Below are 16,834 nucleotides of genomic sequence, written 5' to 3'. Positions count from 1 at the left end.
TTAGGCTGCCACCAGAGTGTGGCGCCCCCTGTCACCTGTGTTTGTCTGTCTCTATGTATGTTCGGGCCCAATAAAGAAGGGGCATTCCCTTTTCGTCCAACAAGAGGCGGTACGTGTCGGTCCGTCCCTGAGAGCTCGTGCCCCGCGCAGCACTAACCACGCGACATGTACCACGATGTTAGAATAGACTACAGTAAAACCTCGTTAATTCGAAGTCATCGGGACCGCAAAAGATCTTCGAATTAAGCGCGGGTTTTCGAATTAACCGAACACACACAAAAAGGCAACGAGGCGAAAAATTTCGCTGCTGGAATGCGCAACCTTTATTCAGCGATCTTTGGATTACTTAAGTAATCAGAGATGCTGGTTTGCCGCATCCTGCAGTTCGAGGCTCCAAGGGTCATGTTTTCTAGTTGGCCAACTACGTCCAGCGCCATTTAAGAATTTCCATCGTGGCACTCAACAACACTGCGGATAACAGCGATCCGATAACTTCCCCGAGAGCGGGTGCTCAGGAGGGCTCGTGAGCGTTGTCGTTGTCGCTGTCATCGCACATGGTCGCATCAGCGGTAGCTTCACCACGACCTACTGTAAGGTCGTGAGCTTCACTATCCAAGTCTGAGTAGCACATTTGTTGATTATTTTCAAAGTTCAGATACTCGGTGAAAGCGACTGCACCGGATTCACTATTCTCTGTGCAGAGTGCATTGAATAGTCTGAATAGTCAGCATCAGTATTGACGTGCTTTCCTTCAAGAAACCAGCGTGTTCAAAATTAAACACCATATGATCAAAGTGGGTTCCACTTGCTTCCATGCATACTCAATAAGACATATGGCTCCGAAGAGGTCGATGGAGTTCTCAGGGTGTCTACCAAGTTGTCATTTCCAAATTCCCTGAGTTTTGCAGGTTTTCCCTGAGTGCCATTGCGAAATTCCCTGAGTGATGCAGAACTATGTTTTATGTCAAGACGGGCTGGAACCATATCGCCCGATGCTGTCACTCTTTAGTTAGCATATGAAGATTTTAAAAAAAATCGACTTAGTCCAATTTGAATACTAAGGAGTAGTGTTTATGTTAGTCAAAAAAAGAATAGAAGGGAGGGGTTAGTAAAATGCACAGCAAATAAAATGTCTTCGAAAGAAGTTGCAAATCTAGTCATACATTCTCAAATACAAATAAAAAGGAGATGCATACAGAAGCAAATATATTCAAATATGAGCTATTTATACCAATTGATAGCAAGCTCAGTGGTATGAGGCCCGAATTTTGTCACAATTGAGAGTCTCCTCAACAGCTCATAAGTCAACCTCAACTGTCCTGACATACTCTCAGCCCGCGCACGACGCTTCAGTATTGTGTTTCACTGCTTTAAAGAGTTTATTTTGTTTTGTATGAGGGACACCTGCATCTCGGCATCTGCCAAGAGTGTTTTTGAGCTCAGGCTCCTTCAAAGAAGTGCTCGCATACTTAATTCCTCAATGCGTCGGTCCTTTCTGTTCTCGTGCTACTTTTGTCGCGCGTTCGCACTACGGACCATTTGAAGCATACTCTTGGTCAGTTTACAGTCAACGTCCAATTTTTCGGGCCCCCTAGGGGCCGCGAGAACTTCCGAAAAATCAGGCAGTCCGAAAAAATAAATGCGTCTTTTACTTCTCTTAAGGGCTCAAACCGATACAGGCACGTCTGGAAAAGCTCTGAATGCCTGTCAGTACACTATTAGGCATATCGGTGCTCCTACTGCGACAGGAGAGGGCGGGTGCACGCGTGTAAAATTAAGGAATACATACTGCGTCCCGTGACAATTGCCCCTTCCTACGCTTAAGCTTCACCGCGTCACGCAACTGTGCTGAGGCGAAACTAACTTTCAGGAACCAGCATTATGGAATGCGCCATGCTTTCCGAGCTTCGAAGCCAAAATTATTGTTGACAGCGGAGAAATGAAGAAACACGGCACCGAACGTCGAAGCAGCTAGGCGTAGCCTTGCCGCAGTGGTGGCTTTACGGCTTCCAGCGGATCTGCATGCGATAGCGCCGGTTCGAGGCGGCGAGCTAGGTAATCAAAATGACAGCGGTGGTGGATTTGATTAATGCCGTTTCGGACCTGCGGTCATGCAGAACGTCCGGAAAATCGGACGGCAAAGAGTTCTTGCGTCCGAAATTTCAGACGTTCTCATACATTGACTCTATGGGGTACGTGGTGGCGCCGCGAAGCCGTCCAAATTGTCGGGAATCCGGAAAGTCGGTCGTTGACTCTACACTGGCAACTCCTCCAGCCGACGACAGGAAAAACGATTCGTTACGATTCCTGTCTGTTACTCGAGCCAGAATTACCGCGACTTTAGACCCCTTCAATAAAATTACAGCTAATTTTCCCTGATAGAGGCACAAATTCCCTGAGTTTTCCCAGACTACTAAAAATCCCTGAGAATTCCCGGTTTTCCCGGTTTTCCCGGTTTTCCCGGTTGGTAGACACCCTGAACTGTTTTCCTTGCCGTTGTCGTAGCAAACGAGCATGTGCTTGAGCAGCTGGTGGCAGTAAATCTTCCTTGTGTGGTGAATGACGCCTTGGTTCATTAGCTGCATGCAAGGTCGACGTGGTGTTCGGAGGAAGAAATACCATCCCGATCAGGTGGGGGATGTCACCATGAGCCGGGCAATTAGCAACGAAGAGTACATTCCTGCTTGTAGCCGCGAACTTGCGGTCAAGCTGCCGAATGTAATCTTCAGATATTATTGCGCCTGTGACCCAGGCTTTCTTGTTGTGCCAGTAGATAAGCCCATCCCTTGACGGCAGCTGTGCATTTTTAAAGCAGCGAGGCTTCCCACTCTTTCCAACGACGAGTAATGGTAGCTTGTGTTTACCGCACGTGTTCTCACCGAACAGAACGGTAATTCTTTCCTTGCCCTACTTTCGACCCTTGACCACGGTGTCCTTTGCTGCGAACGTTTTTGTGGGCAGCACCTTGTAAAAAAGGGCTGCCTCGTCAAGGTTGTACACATCGTCTGCATCGTACTCGCTAAGCAACGGAGCCAACGTGAGTTTCTTCCAGTTGTCAACGACGCTCTCGTTTGCGCTGCCGCGCTCGCCACAGACGGCTACGAAGGTCAAATTATTGCGCTCTTTAAAACGGCTGAACCCTCCATTGCTACACTTGAACTCTTCGTGCCCAAGTTGTAGAGCCCAAGTCGTTGGCCTTCTCCCGCAGCATCGTTCCATTGACCGGAAGGTGGGCTCCGTTTGCTTTCTGCAGCCAGCAAAATAGAAGCTGATTCCACATCTTGGTACGTGGGAGCCTGTACTCACAACTGCTACGAATAATATGTCTTGCTGTAGGCTTCCAGTACCTTCGACTTGTTCTTCAGTATTGTGGACAACTTCGAGAGGGGGCATGTTGTGCCTTTCAGCCAACTCGGGTCTTGGAACACGTGTGCTTACCTGCTTCTTGGTTCAAGCAGAACTTCTGCTGCAGCGTTAAAGTGGCATCTTCACTTACTGGCACTTTTGCACAGTTCAGAAAAATAAAAGAACATGGCTGCACACACACACGTCACCGCAGGCGCGGAGAGAGAATGGGCGAATGGCAGCCAGTGGCGGCGGCATGGAACACGCGCTGACGCTGCGACTGCGAGGAGCTTGCGGAGTGGGGGACGAAAGCACGTGGCAAAAGCCGGTATGCCCACTGCGTTGCAGTGAAGCATGTCTTCTCCTCTGCAGGCGCGCATTTCGGCGGTGCATACCGTGGACTGATTTTTGTGCTAGCAGTACTACGAGTCAGGCGCTTCGCCTATAAATAATCGCAATTGCCATGTGGCGTCGCCTCGCGGCTCCGGATGGCTGTCGTTTCGTCGGGTTTGCAGTGAAATGGCGATCAGGAATTGCTGCATAGCACCCCAAATCTTCGAATTAACCGGGGTTGGCTAGGCCACCGGTACGAATTATCCGGTCAAATTTACATTAAAAATACGGGACCGCAGAAAACCTTCGAATTATCCGGGATTTCGAATTAACTGAGTTCGAATTAACGAGGTTTTACTGTAGATGAAACGACGCCTTACCTCTGCCATGCAGCCGCCATGTGGAAACCAGGTACTTGCTTTTCTTTTTTTCTACCAGGTTGTGCTAGGTTCCACGAGGCTTTCAATTCCTAACCAAGTGAGCCACGTCATTTACAAAGCTTCACATGTGATGACTGTTGGCAGTCTTTCTTTGAGTTGCGCTTGTGTTTCATTGCTGTTGACCATACTTCTCACTCTGATTTTGGCGTAAGTATTACATCGAATGTATATGTAATGGGCAATTCGAGCATGGAGAAAGTGTTCCTTTTCGCTTCCCTGAAGGAAGATTACCGCTTGAAAGTTTGGTGACTCGCTATTCCACAGAAGGATTGTGAGTTGCAAGCAACAGATTTCATTTGTGAAAAACATTCTGATGTGCGATTTGTCACCAAATTGTGGGGAGCGCTATACAAAGGACACATTCTTGTAAGTGTGCCGAAGAGGGCTGCTTTGGCAAAAGACGCCATCCCAACAATATTTCCAGGCTGCCCGAGCCACTTGACTAAGACTGTGGATACCAACCTCTCGGGAATTGCCAAAGCTTCCTGTGGCACCATCGCCTTCTGCAGCACTGAGGCAGGTGCAGACCCAGGTACAGGTGATCTCTAGACAAGCACGAATCCATCACTTGAGCAAATCATAAAGTAGACATCAACGGGCAAAAAACAGTGGTGTTTTTAGAAATGCACGTGTCTAGTGCTGCAAAAGTGGCCCCGAAGGCAATGTTTTGTGCTGCAGGTGTGGCTGCGGGTGTTGAAGAATACAGCTACATTCAGCTACTATTAGTCACGTATACCCAGGAAAAGGTGTCAGCTTTGATGAGGCACTAAATATTAGCATCACTTTTTTGGGTAGGCGAATAACAAAAGAGCAACTCGAATTTCATGGTACTATCGGCAGCATTGCAGATGTTGATTCGTTTACGTATCGGAGGGCCTAGCTCTAAGGAATATCTGAATGCTCAAGATGCCAGTGCCTTTGTTGACATAGCAAGCCATTGGAGACACAATCAATGTGTCCTACTGCTCAAGACTGATGCAGCTATATGCCAACAATACCAGGGTCTCCAAACTACACCATGGCTGCACGAGAAGCTTAGACTGGACAAGGCAAATCAACGCGTCCTCTGCAATATTTTCAATTGGCCAGAGCTCAAAAGGATGACGTGATGTCTTTTGAAGAGCACAGTATGCATCGAAGAGGTCTGTTAAGTCCTTTCGGGAAAAGTGATCAACAATGTTGGAAGAGTGCCTTGATGACAAGCTCGGCAGTTTGAACATTCCTAAAGGTTAAGCAACTGTTACTAAGGGATGTGCAGCAGCTGCAAAGTGTGCCAGCAAGAAGAACCAGCGCTACAGCAAAGAGTGGCTCCTACTTTGCCTACTCTTGCACATTCGTAGTCCATCAGGTCACTCCTTCCTATGCGAGAACATTTTGCACATTCCATGTTTGTCAACAGTGAGAAATTACCTCTCAATGGTACATGTTAAGTGTGGTTCTGGGTTTTTTCTTTTTAGTGCATTAACAGGAAAAGCTTTCAACAAAATCTAGAACTGGTACAGCGCAACATACAAAGGAAGAAACAAGCCAAGCCGGCCAGATACAGGAAGATAGCGCTGCTTCCAACTGGTTTATTGGCAAGTTGCACGAAATATGTGTTGTGTCATCACCTCTTAGATAGAACCTGTAGTGGCACTCTGACGTCACCGAAGTCTTGAATTGTGTATCTTAGATAGAGCGCACGTGCCTGTGTGTATGTGTCTATGATGTCACTGATTAGTAGCTCTGTATAGCTATATAAGACGGCCACGTAAGTGCCTTGTGGTTCTTTTCCGTTGTATTGCAAGTGGCAATAAACATGTGTTCTGGCAAGTAGGCTGCTGTGTACTTGAAGACACAACAGTGGCGACGAGGATGGGATTCTCATAGCGAGCGATAACAGGGTCATGGCTGAAGCGCTGGTTGTGGCTCCAGCAGTTTGGGAACAGTAGGCGTCTAGGCAGACTACCACAGCATGGCTTCCTTCAGCTGCTTCGAGCCGTTCACGGACGAGGGAGACGAAGACTTCGATTCTTATGAGGAACGCTTTAAACACTACATCCGTGCCACCCAGGTCAGCGACGACTTGAAGGTATCCACTTTTGTGACGGCCATTGGAAAACAGGCCTACCGCACGTTGAAGTATTTGTTGGCCCCAGTGAAGCCCGAAGCCAAAACATACAACGAACAGGTCAGGGCTCTCAAAGGGCACTATTCACCGAAGCCCTTGGTGATAGCGGAAAGATTCCGGTTCAACCGTAGGTCGCAGCAAGAAAACGAACCAGTTGCTACGTTTGCATTAGAACTGAAAAGGTTGGCTGCATCCTGTGAGTTAAGGCAATTCCTGGATGACGCTTTGCGGGATCGGTTCGTGGCCGGACTGAGAAACGAAACGGCACAAGCCGAGCTCCTCAAGAAGAGTACCCTGACGTTCCAAGCTGCTTATGACCTTGCCAAAAGCGGGGAACTCGCTCGCACCAAAACAGGGAAGATTCACCCTAAAGACCTCAGCGAGGTGAACCTGGTCCAGCAACCCAAAGAAAACCCGAGGCCACTGCATGGACAAGACGGGCAGCGAGCAAGAACACGGAGCGGCAAGCCGAATCAACTGACTGTTTCCGTTGCAGATCAATGCATACCGCCACAACCTGCCCCTTTCGCAAATATCGATGCCGTGCCTGCAAAAAGGTGGGACACCTGGCAAAGGTCTGCAGAACGACGCCACGTTCAGTACATGCCCTTGAAGAGAGCACTAGTTTAGAAGGCTCCGCGATGACTCCGACAGTATAAGTGGTGAGGACGATATTTTGCTGAGTCATATTTTTTCATGTAACAGTAATGACGGTAGCTCCATTGTGAAAGTTAGGGTGGCAGATAGGAATGTCAAAATGCAAGTTGACACAGGAGCATCTGTGTCTATCGTACCAGAAAAGATGTACCGGCAATATTGGTCTAATTTACCTCTAGAAAGTTGTAGCTTATGGCTAAAAACATACGGAGGTGTCCCGCTGGCAATTACAGGCAAGTTGACGGTGCGCGTAGAGCACAATGGCCAAACAGCGACATTGCCTTTAATTGTAGTCCAAACACCACAAATGTGTGACACTTTGTTGTTGGGACGTAATCGGCTAGAGGCTTTGAAGCTGGATTGGACGAGCGTGTGTAATATCGGTCTTGATAAATCAGCCGCAGTCATCGAAAAATTTTCGGAAGTGTTTGAGCCAGCACTAGGACTGCATGATAGCTGACACATCGGTGAACCTAGTGCTAAAAGACAGCAGTACACCTGTTTTCTGTAAGCATCGATCTGTGCCATTTGCACTCAGGGACGCCGTAGCACAGGAATTGCATTCACTAGTGGAATCGGGAGTACTGGTGCCTGTACAGCAAAGTGATTGGGCTACGCCCCTAGTAGTCGTACCCAAGGCTAACAACAAAGTTCGCATATGCGGAGACTACAAAGTGACTGTAAACCGTTGTCTGAGAAACGATTATTACCCTTTGCCAACGTTGGAAGATGTTTTTGTCACGCTGCACGGATGCAAATGTTTTACTGTTCTTGACCTTTCTACAGCGTACCAACAGTTGCAGCTGCACCCTGATTCGCAACCTTTGGTCATTGTGAACACCCACCTAGGCCTCTTTCGGTACACTCCTATGCCGTACAGAATAACAAGCGCTCCGTCTATTTTCCAAGCCGCGATGGATGACATGTTAAAGGGTTTAGACAGAGTTTGATGTTATCTTGATGATGTGTTAATAGCAGGAAAAACAATGGAAGAATGCTATAAGGTCGAAGCTTTGCTGACACGGCCCAAGGAACGGGGTGTGCAATCGCGGAAGGAGAAATGCAAGTTTTTTGCGAAGGCTGTGAGCTATTTGGGTCACGTGATTGATGAGAGGAATCCGTCCTTCAGAAGACAAGGTGCACGCCATCAAAGAAGCACCAACGCCAAAAAACAAGAATGAGCTACGCGCCTACTTAGGCTTGTTAAATTTCTATGGGACATTCGTGCCGAACATGTCAGCACAGCTTAAACCATTATATGACTTGCTAGCTGAGAATGTTAAGTGGAAACGGACGGCTTCCGCAGAAAAAACCTTCAAAGCATCCAAGGGCTGGCTGCTGAGTGCGTCCGTACTCGCCTACTATGACCCTTCCAAGGAGCTAGGGCTGGTTTGCGACGCGTCTTCGTATGGTTTAGGCGCAGTGCTTTTTCACAAGGAAGGATCTGAAGAAAGACCAATTGCTTTTGCGTCTAAGACTCTGACTAAAACTGAGCAGGCGTACGGCCATATCGAAAAGGAAGCTCTGGCTGTCGTGTACGGGCTAAAGAAGTTTCAGAAGTACCTTTTCGGGCGGAAATTTGGGATCTACTCCGACCATCAACCCTTGGTGGGGCTATAGGACACGGTAAGCCAATTCCTGCTATGTCGGCGGCACGCGTGCAGCGTTGGGCCTTACAGATTGCTGCTTATGACTACAAATGGGTTTATCACAAATCACGGGATACCCGCACGCTGACGCACTTTCACGCCTGCCGCTTCCGAACACAGGTGACGGGTGCACAGATGACGTGTGTGACAAGTCATCATCATCATCAGCAGCAGCATCATCATCAGCCTGGTTACGTCCACTGCAGGGCAAAGGCCTCTCCCATACTTCTACAACAACCCCGGTCATGTACTAATTATGGCCATGTCGTCCCTGCAAACTTCTTAATCTCATCCACCCACCTAACTTTCTGCCACCCCCTGCTACGCTTCCCTTCCCTTGGAATCCAGTCCTTAACTCTTAATGACCATCGGTTATCTTCCCTTCTTATTACGTGTCCTGCCCATGCCCAATTCTTTTTCTTGATTTCAACTAAGATGTCATTAACTCTCGTTTGTTCCCTCACCCAATCTGCTCTTTTCTTATCGCTTAAAGGGACTCTGAAACGATTTTGACGATTTTCTACAAACGTACTGAGTCGTTAGAGTAGGTCCTTCTGATCATTAATTGACACATCTAAGTGCTCCGCGTAAAGCATGTAATTTATTATAAGGTTTTAAAAATGCACATCGCTGCCGATCACAGCACACTGCTCGGCGGAATCTTAAGCCGCCTCTACCCATATAACGGAAAGGCCTAATAACGGAAATCACCAATATGACGTCAGTGGGGCAAGCTATCCAATTGGCTGACGAGGGCGCGTGATCGATAATTTTTCCAACTTTATGGTAAACAAATGATGTTTGTAATAGTTGGAATGTTAGTTAATTTGTTTTTATAGAAAGAAAGTAACATAAAGAGAATGGACAAGAACAATTTTTCAAAAAGTACACTTAAAGGGACCCTGAAACGATTTTTACGATTTTCTACAAACGTACTGAGTCTACAAACGTACTGAGTCATTAATTGACACATCTAAGTGCTCCGCGTAAAGCGTGTAATTTATTATAAGGTTTTAAAAATGCACATCGCTGCCGATCGGATCACGCTGCTCGGCGGAATTTTAAGCCGCCCCTACCCATATTATGGTCCCTAGAAATACTTTCTAGGGACCCTACCCATATGACGAAAATCACCCATATGACGTCAGTGGGGCGAGCTATCCGATTGGCTGACCAGGGCGCGTGATCAATAATTTTTCCAACTTTATGGTAAACAAATGATCTTCGTAATAGTTGGAATGTTAGTTCATTTGTTTTTATAAACAGAAAGTAACATAAAGAGAATGCACAAGAACAATTTTTCAATACAATTAAGCACTTCCGGCACACAGCAAGTGTCGTCTGCTTGTGTTACAACGCACTCCATTTTGACGAGAGCTCCGCGGTCAGAGTCGGTCTCAGTCTTTTCGAGAGCACTATGATTCGACTTTGTTGCTTTGTGGACTGCAAACGTAGCGACTGGCAATATGTCAAGCTGCGACATTGTGTCCCTCTGCAAGGCAGCATACGAGCGAACTGGCTGCTGCGCATTGGACTGCCGATATCCGATCGTCGCCAGGGTTTGCGCGTTTGTGGCCGTCATTTTACACCGGAAGATTACTAACGCAATAGCGTTTCGCGAGTCCGGTATTAGGGCAAATGCAAGCGGAAGCGGACAGGGTCTGGCCGCTAGAATGTGCCGTAACGGGATGATCCATGGGATGAGCAGAATCGCAAATGCGAATGGTCTGCACGGTGCAGCCACCTGGTGGCACAGAGCTAAACCATACACAGTAGCAGTAACGAAGTGTATTCTTCTTTGCTGCTGGTGTGTATTTTTCGCAGGAGTGTAATCATCAACACTTTGTTTTTATAAATGTTTAAAATGTTTTACACTTGGTTAGAGCAATATTAGCGCTTTGTTTGGCTGGTTATGCGCTGCGCCAGCAAGTGGCTGGACCGTGCAGACCGATCAGGCCGCACGTACGTCTACGCTAATGTTCCTTCATCAGCTTGAGTTTATGCCTCCAGTCATTTGCCGAAATGACCAGCTTGCCTGTGGTTACCGGAATACCAGACACGTTCGGCGTTTCGACAGAATTCGCTGCTTCGATAGCTCTCGCTTGGGGTTGACGGCCAAGTCGCTAGCGGAGACGTTTAGCGCGGGCGGGCTCCAATACAACCGGAAGTGGATGATGTGACGTTGCATCGTGACGCAGAACCAGTGAAGGCGGAGCTTAGCCCCGATCGCTCGGCGAACGAGTTGAGGAGGAAAAGCATGGTTAGGGAGGTGGGTAACTTGTAATCGCTTGTAGCTCCATTAATACGTAACGGTTCACTTAAATTGTGGTGCGAATGTTCTACTTAAGCTGTACCCTACGCGTCTACAAAATTTGTCCGAACCGTTTCAGGGGCTCTTTAACGTTACACCCATCATTCTTCTTTCCATAGCTCGTTGCGTCGTCCTCAATTTAAGTAGAACACTTTCGTAAGCCTCCAGGTTTCTGCCCCGTAGGCGAGTACTGGTAAGAACAGCTATTATACACTTTTCTCTTGAGGGATAATGGCAACCTGCTGTTCATGATCTGAGAATGCCTGCCAAACGCACCTCAGCCCATTCTTATTCTTCTGATTATTTCCGTCTCATGATCCGGATCCGCCGTCACTACCTGCCCTAAGTAGATGTAATCCCTTACCACTTCCAGTGCCTCGCTACCTATTGTAAATTGCTGTTCTCTTCCGAGACTGTTAAACATTATTTTAGTTTTGTGCAGATTAATTTTTAGACCCACTCTTCTGCTTTGCCTCTCCAGGTCAGTGAGCATGCATTGCGATTGGTCCCCTGAGTTACTAAGCAGGGCAATATCATCAGCGAATCGCAAATTACTAGGGTATTCTCCATCAACTTTTATCCCCAATTCTTCCCAATCCAGGTCTCTGAATACCTCCTGTAAACACGCTGTGAATAGCAGTGGACAGATCGGATCTCCCTGCATGACACCTTTCTTTATTGGGATATTGTTGCTTTCTTTATGGAGGACTACAGTGGCTGTGGAGCCGCTATAAATATCTTTCAGTATTTTTACATACGGCTCGTCTACACCCTGATTCTGCAATGCCTCCATGACTGCTGAGGTTTCGACAGAATCAAACGCTTTCTCGTAATCAATGAAAGCTATATATAAGGGTTTGGCTATATTCCGCACATTTCTCTATCACCTGATTGATAGTGTGAATATGGTCTATTGTTGAGTAGCCTTTACGGAATCCTGCCTGGTCCTTTGCTTGACAGAAGTCTAAGGTGTTCCTGATTCTATTTGCGATTACTTTAGTAAATAGTTAGTAGGCAACTGACAGTAAGCTGATCGGTCTATTATTTTTCAAGTCTTTGGCGTCCCCTTCTTATGGATTAGGATTATGTTAGCGTTCTTCCAAGATACCGGTACGCTCGAAGTCATGATGCATTGCGTATACAGGGCGGCCAGTTTTTCTAGAACAATCTGCCCACCATCCTTCAACAAATCTGCTGTTACCTGATCCTCCCCAGCTGCCTTCCCCCTTTGCATAACTCCCAAGGCTTTCTTTACTTCTTCCGGCGTTACTTAATTGTGGGATTTCAAATTCCTCTAGACTATTCTCTCTTCCTCTATCGTCGTGGGTACCACTGGTACTGTAAAATTTCTATAGAACTCCTCAGCCACTTGAACAATCTCATCCATATTAGTAATGATATTGCCGGCTTTGTCTCTTAACACATACATCTGGTTCTTGCCTATTCCTAGTTTCTTCTTCATTGCTTTTAGGCTTCCTCCGTTCCTGAGAGCATGTTCAATTCTATCCATATTATACTTCATTATGTCAGCTGTCTTACGCTTGTTGATTAAATTCGAAAGTTTTGCCAGTTCTATTCGAGCTGTAGGGTTAGAGGCTTTCATACATTGGCGTTTCTTGATCAGATCTTTTGTCTTCTGCGATAGCTTACTGGTATCCTGTCTAACGGAGTTACCACCGACTTCTATTGCACACTCCTTAATGATGCCCACAAGACTGTCGTTCATTGCTTCAACACTAAGGTCTTCTTCCTGAGTTAAAGCCGAATACCTGTTCTGTAGCTTGATTTGGAATTCCTCTATTTTCCCTCTTACCGCTAACGCATTGATTGGCTTCTTATGTGCCAGTTTCTTCTGTTCCCTCCTCAGGTCTAGGCTAATTCAAGTTCTTACCATCCTATGGTCACTGCAGCGCACCTTGCTGAGCACGTCCACATCTTGTATGATCCCAGGGTTAGCGCAGAGTATGAGGTCTATTTCATTTCTAGTCTCGCCGTTCGGGCTCCTCCACGTCCACTTTCGGCTATCCCGCTTGCGGAAGAAGGTATTCATTATCCGCATATTATTGTGTTCCGCAAACTCTACTAATAACTCTCCCCTGCTGTTCCTAGTGCCTATGCCATATTCCCCCACTGCCTTGTCTCCAGCCTTCTTGCCTATCTTGGCATTGAAATCGCCCATCAGTATAGTGTATTTTGTTTTCACTCTACCCATCGCCGATTCCACGTCTTCATAGAAGCTTTCGACTTCCTGGTCATCATGACTGGATGTAGGGGCGTAGACCTGTACAACCTTCATTTTGTACCTCTTATTAGGTTTCACAACAACACCTGCCACCCTCTCATTAATGCTATAGAATTCCTGTATGTTACCAGCCATATTCTTATTAATCAGGAATCCGACTGCTAGTTCTCGTCTCTCCGCTAAGCCCCGGTAGCACAGGACGTGCCCGCTTTTAGCACTGTATATGCTTCTTTTCGCCTCCTAACTTCACTGAGCCCTATTATATCCCATTTAGTGGCCTCTAATTCCTCCAATAGCACTGCTAGACTCGCCTCACTAGATGATGTTCTAGCGTTAAACGTTGCCAGGCTCATATTCCGATGGCGGCCTGTCCGGAGCCAGGGATTCTTAGCACCCTCTGCTGCATCGCAAGTCTGACCGCCGCCGTGGTCAGTTGCTTCGCAGCTGCTGGGGGCTGAGGGTTTGATTGTTGTGTTCATATAGGAGGTTGTGGCCAAGTACTGCACCAGAGTGGCCAATCCTGCTCTGGTGAGGGAGTGCGTTGCCGGTTCTGGTCACCGGGATCAGGCCGCACTCCAGGCCCATTTATGCAATTTTATGAACACGTGGATTTTTTTTAATCCGGTGGAAAATTGCGCGGCACCGGGATTCGAACCACGGACCTCTTGTACGCGAGGCGGGTGTTCTACCTCTACGCCACCGCTGCACCGTGACGTGATGCGACACCGTACCGTGTGACGTGTACGTAGGTTTTTCTATGCTGGACGAGCTCCCACTCTCGGCAGAAGACATTAGACGGGAAACAAGCAAAGACAAGCTGTTATCAACGGTATTGTTTTACACGCAGGTCGGCTGGCCTCAAAAGTGTCTGATGACGCTATGGCGCCATATTTTGTGCGACGAAGTGAGCTTTCTGTTGACAAAGAATGCGTGACATGGGGAAATCGAGTGATAGTGTCAATGTCTCTTTGCGGACAAGTGCTATCGTTGTTGCATGAAGGCCATCCTGGAATGGCACGTATGAAAATGCTGTCTAGAGGCCACGTGTGGTGGCCCCGTCTTACGCAAGACGTTGAACAAACAGTGAAAGAATGTGTCACGTGCCCGTTGACCCAAAATGCGGCACCCAAAGTTCCTGTAATGTCATGGGGAGTGTCTAGGCGCCGGTGGGAGCGTGTGCACTTAGAGTTTGCTCATCGTGACCAGCATTGGTTTCTAGTGCTAGTTGACTCCTATTCAAAGTGGGTTGAACCGTTTGTCATGAAGTCAACTAGTAGTGAAAAGACAATAGAGAAGCTGCGCACAGTATTTGCCGCGTACGGGTTACCGGAAGAAGTGGTAACAGACAATGGCCCGCAGTTTACATCAACACTTTTCGAGACATTCATGAGATGGAATGGCATTCGGCACACTAAATCGCCTCCTTATAACCCAGCATCGAATGGCAGCGCGGAGCGTTGTGTACAGATTAAAAGAAAAAATCTTTTTAAGCAGGTCATGGAAGAACAAAGAAATGGGCAGATGAAGTTGATATGAAGTGCTGTGCCACACGTGTCAAACATGATTCGTTCTTTTTATGTTACGTCATAGGCAAACAGCCTATATATATAGTTCGCTGTCACTGAAATAACACAGTGCGGTACGTGCTCTTGGATCGTCTCCGTCACTCTGCCACCCACTACAACAGTGGCGACGAAGGTAACCACCCCGCAGAGCCCCCGCCACGAACAGTGGCGTCTCGGTAGCGCTGGGAGTCCTGCTGGGTACTGAAAGTAATCGAGTCTACGGAGCATCGGCGGTCATGGCCCTGGCTACGAACCTCGGTACCCCAAGTTTCGACGAAAATCAAGATAAGTGGGATATTTACTTGAATCGACTGGAGGCATATATTAAAGTAAATGATATTACGACAGATAAGAAAAGGGCGCTCTTGGTTTCGAAACTGTCAACGAAGACGGTAGGCGTTCTTGCTGGACACTGCGCCCCCCAGAAAGTAAATGGCCCGAGTTACAACAACGCACTTACCATAAATAACCACTATGCGCCGAAGACTAATGAGGTTGCCGCAAGTTACAAGTTCTTTACAAGGGATCAGGCAGCAAGCGAATCTGTCCGAGACTATGTTGTTGAGCTACGCAAGCTTGCGGATAATTGTCACTTCGGCACCAGTTTGGACCGTATTGACACGTGTACTTATCTTTATCGGGGAACCACGTTTCGCCGCCTAACAAATGTAATCGCACAGCGTGGGACGCGCCTGCATGTATCCGAAGTTTCTGGAAAGTTATCGATGCTTCTATCCGCTGTCTGTTGTCGCCGAACCTTATGTTATCTGATTTCATCACCTGACGCGAATGGTGTAGAACTTTGTGGAAGGCACGCGGGTCTGAACGATTAGTCTCGAACATTCGACGACTGTTCTTTAAAAGCCGACGCGCTTGACCCGTTGATCAGATTTCCTACGATCGCCGACCGTGTTCGCCGCTATCGTTGTGCTACAAGTGTAGCCTGTTTTTGTGGGCACAGGTTCGCCCAATAAAAGCTAGTTTTGTATTCCACCGTATTGCTGCTTTCTTCACCGTCACTACCACGTGCAGCTGGTGGAGGTGCTTGTGCGTTCATGTACCGAACGCCCCCGCAAAGCCGCGATCCAAGCCCGCGGACAGAACCAACATCGCCCAAGACCAGCGTGCTAGCCGCAGACTGCAAGGACTGCCCCCAGAGCACGGACTTCTACCTGAGACGACAAAGAAGATCGTGGTCAAGACAACCCCAATGGCTGCCCCAGCGTCCCCCGTTATCCCACAACAACCTCGGGACCCACCAACCTTCCATGGAGCAGTGACTGAAGACCCGGAATCATGGCTGGAGACCTACGAACGAATCGCGACATTCAACAACTGGGACTCCGACGACAAACTGCGGCATGTCTACTTCGCCTTAGAAGACGCCGCCAGAACGTGGTTTGAGAACAGGGAGTCGACCTTGACAACGTGGGACCTGTTTCGTAGCGGCTTCCTGCGCACCTTTACAGGCGTCGTGCGCAAGGGCCGAAGCTATGCTGGACGCCCGAGTGCATTTACCGAACGAGAACGTTGCCATCTTTACGGAAGAAATGAGCCGTTTGTTCCGCCACGCCGACCCGGATATGGCCGAGGAAAAGAAAGTCCGCCTACTGATGCGTGGTGTAAAGGAGGAACTTTTCGCCGGAATGGTAAGAAGCCCACCGAAGACCGTCAAAGAGTTTCTTCGTGAGGCGACGAACATTGAGAAGACACTCGAGATCCGAAACCGGCAATTCGATCGCCGCACGAACTCTACAAACTACGCCGGGGTTCAATCGCTGGCTACCGACGATCTACGCGAGACTATCAGAGCGGTCGTACGGGAGGAGCTGCAGAAGTTCTACCGAAGGACGCAGTCCCAAGTGGATCCAATTGCTAAAATCGTCAAAGAAGAGGTTCAGCGATCGCTTGGAGTCCCTGAGGTGCAACCAAGATCACCGCAACCTCAGCCGGAAGCGATGACCTACGTCGCCCGCCGTCAAGGTCCCCCTCCGCGACAACGCCAGGGCCCTGTAACGCCGCAATTCCGTCGTCCGCCGCCGCCGACGCCGCCTGCACGCCCACCCGTCGCCCAGCGCACGTATGGGATGAAGACGGACATTTGGCGAGCCCCCGACCACCGTCCGCTCTGCTATCACTGCGGAGAAGCCGGCCATGTGTACCGCCGATGCCCATACCGCGA

General features: G+C 48.2%; 1 pseudogene; it reads left to right on the top strand.

Annotated features, from left to right (window-relative positions):
- Positions 1-6,072: 6,072 nt before the first annotated feature.
- LOC126537260 (uncharacterized) lies at positions 6,073-6,887 on the top strand (annotated as a pseudogene).
- Positions 6,888-16,834: the final 9,947 nt, after the last annotated feature.

Source organism: Dermacentor andersoni, chromosome 3, assembly GCF_023375885.2.
Source record: "Dermacentor andersoni chromosome 3, qqDerAnde1_hic_scaffold, whole genome shotgun sequence".
Classification (NCBI taxonomy): domain Eukaryota; kingdom Metazoa; phylum Arthropoda; class Arachnida; order Ixodida; family Ixodidae; genus Dermacentor; species Dermacentor andersoni.
Note: the sequence above shows the minus strand (reverse complement) of the source record. Positions and strands in the feature narration are given on the sequence as shown.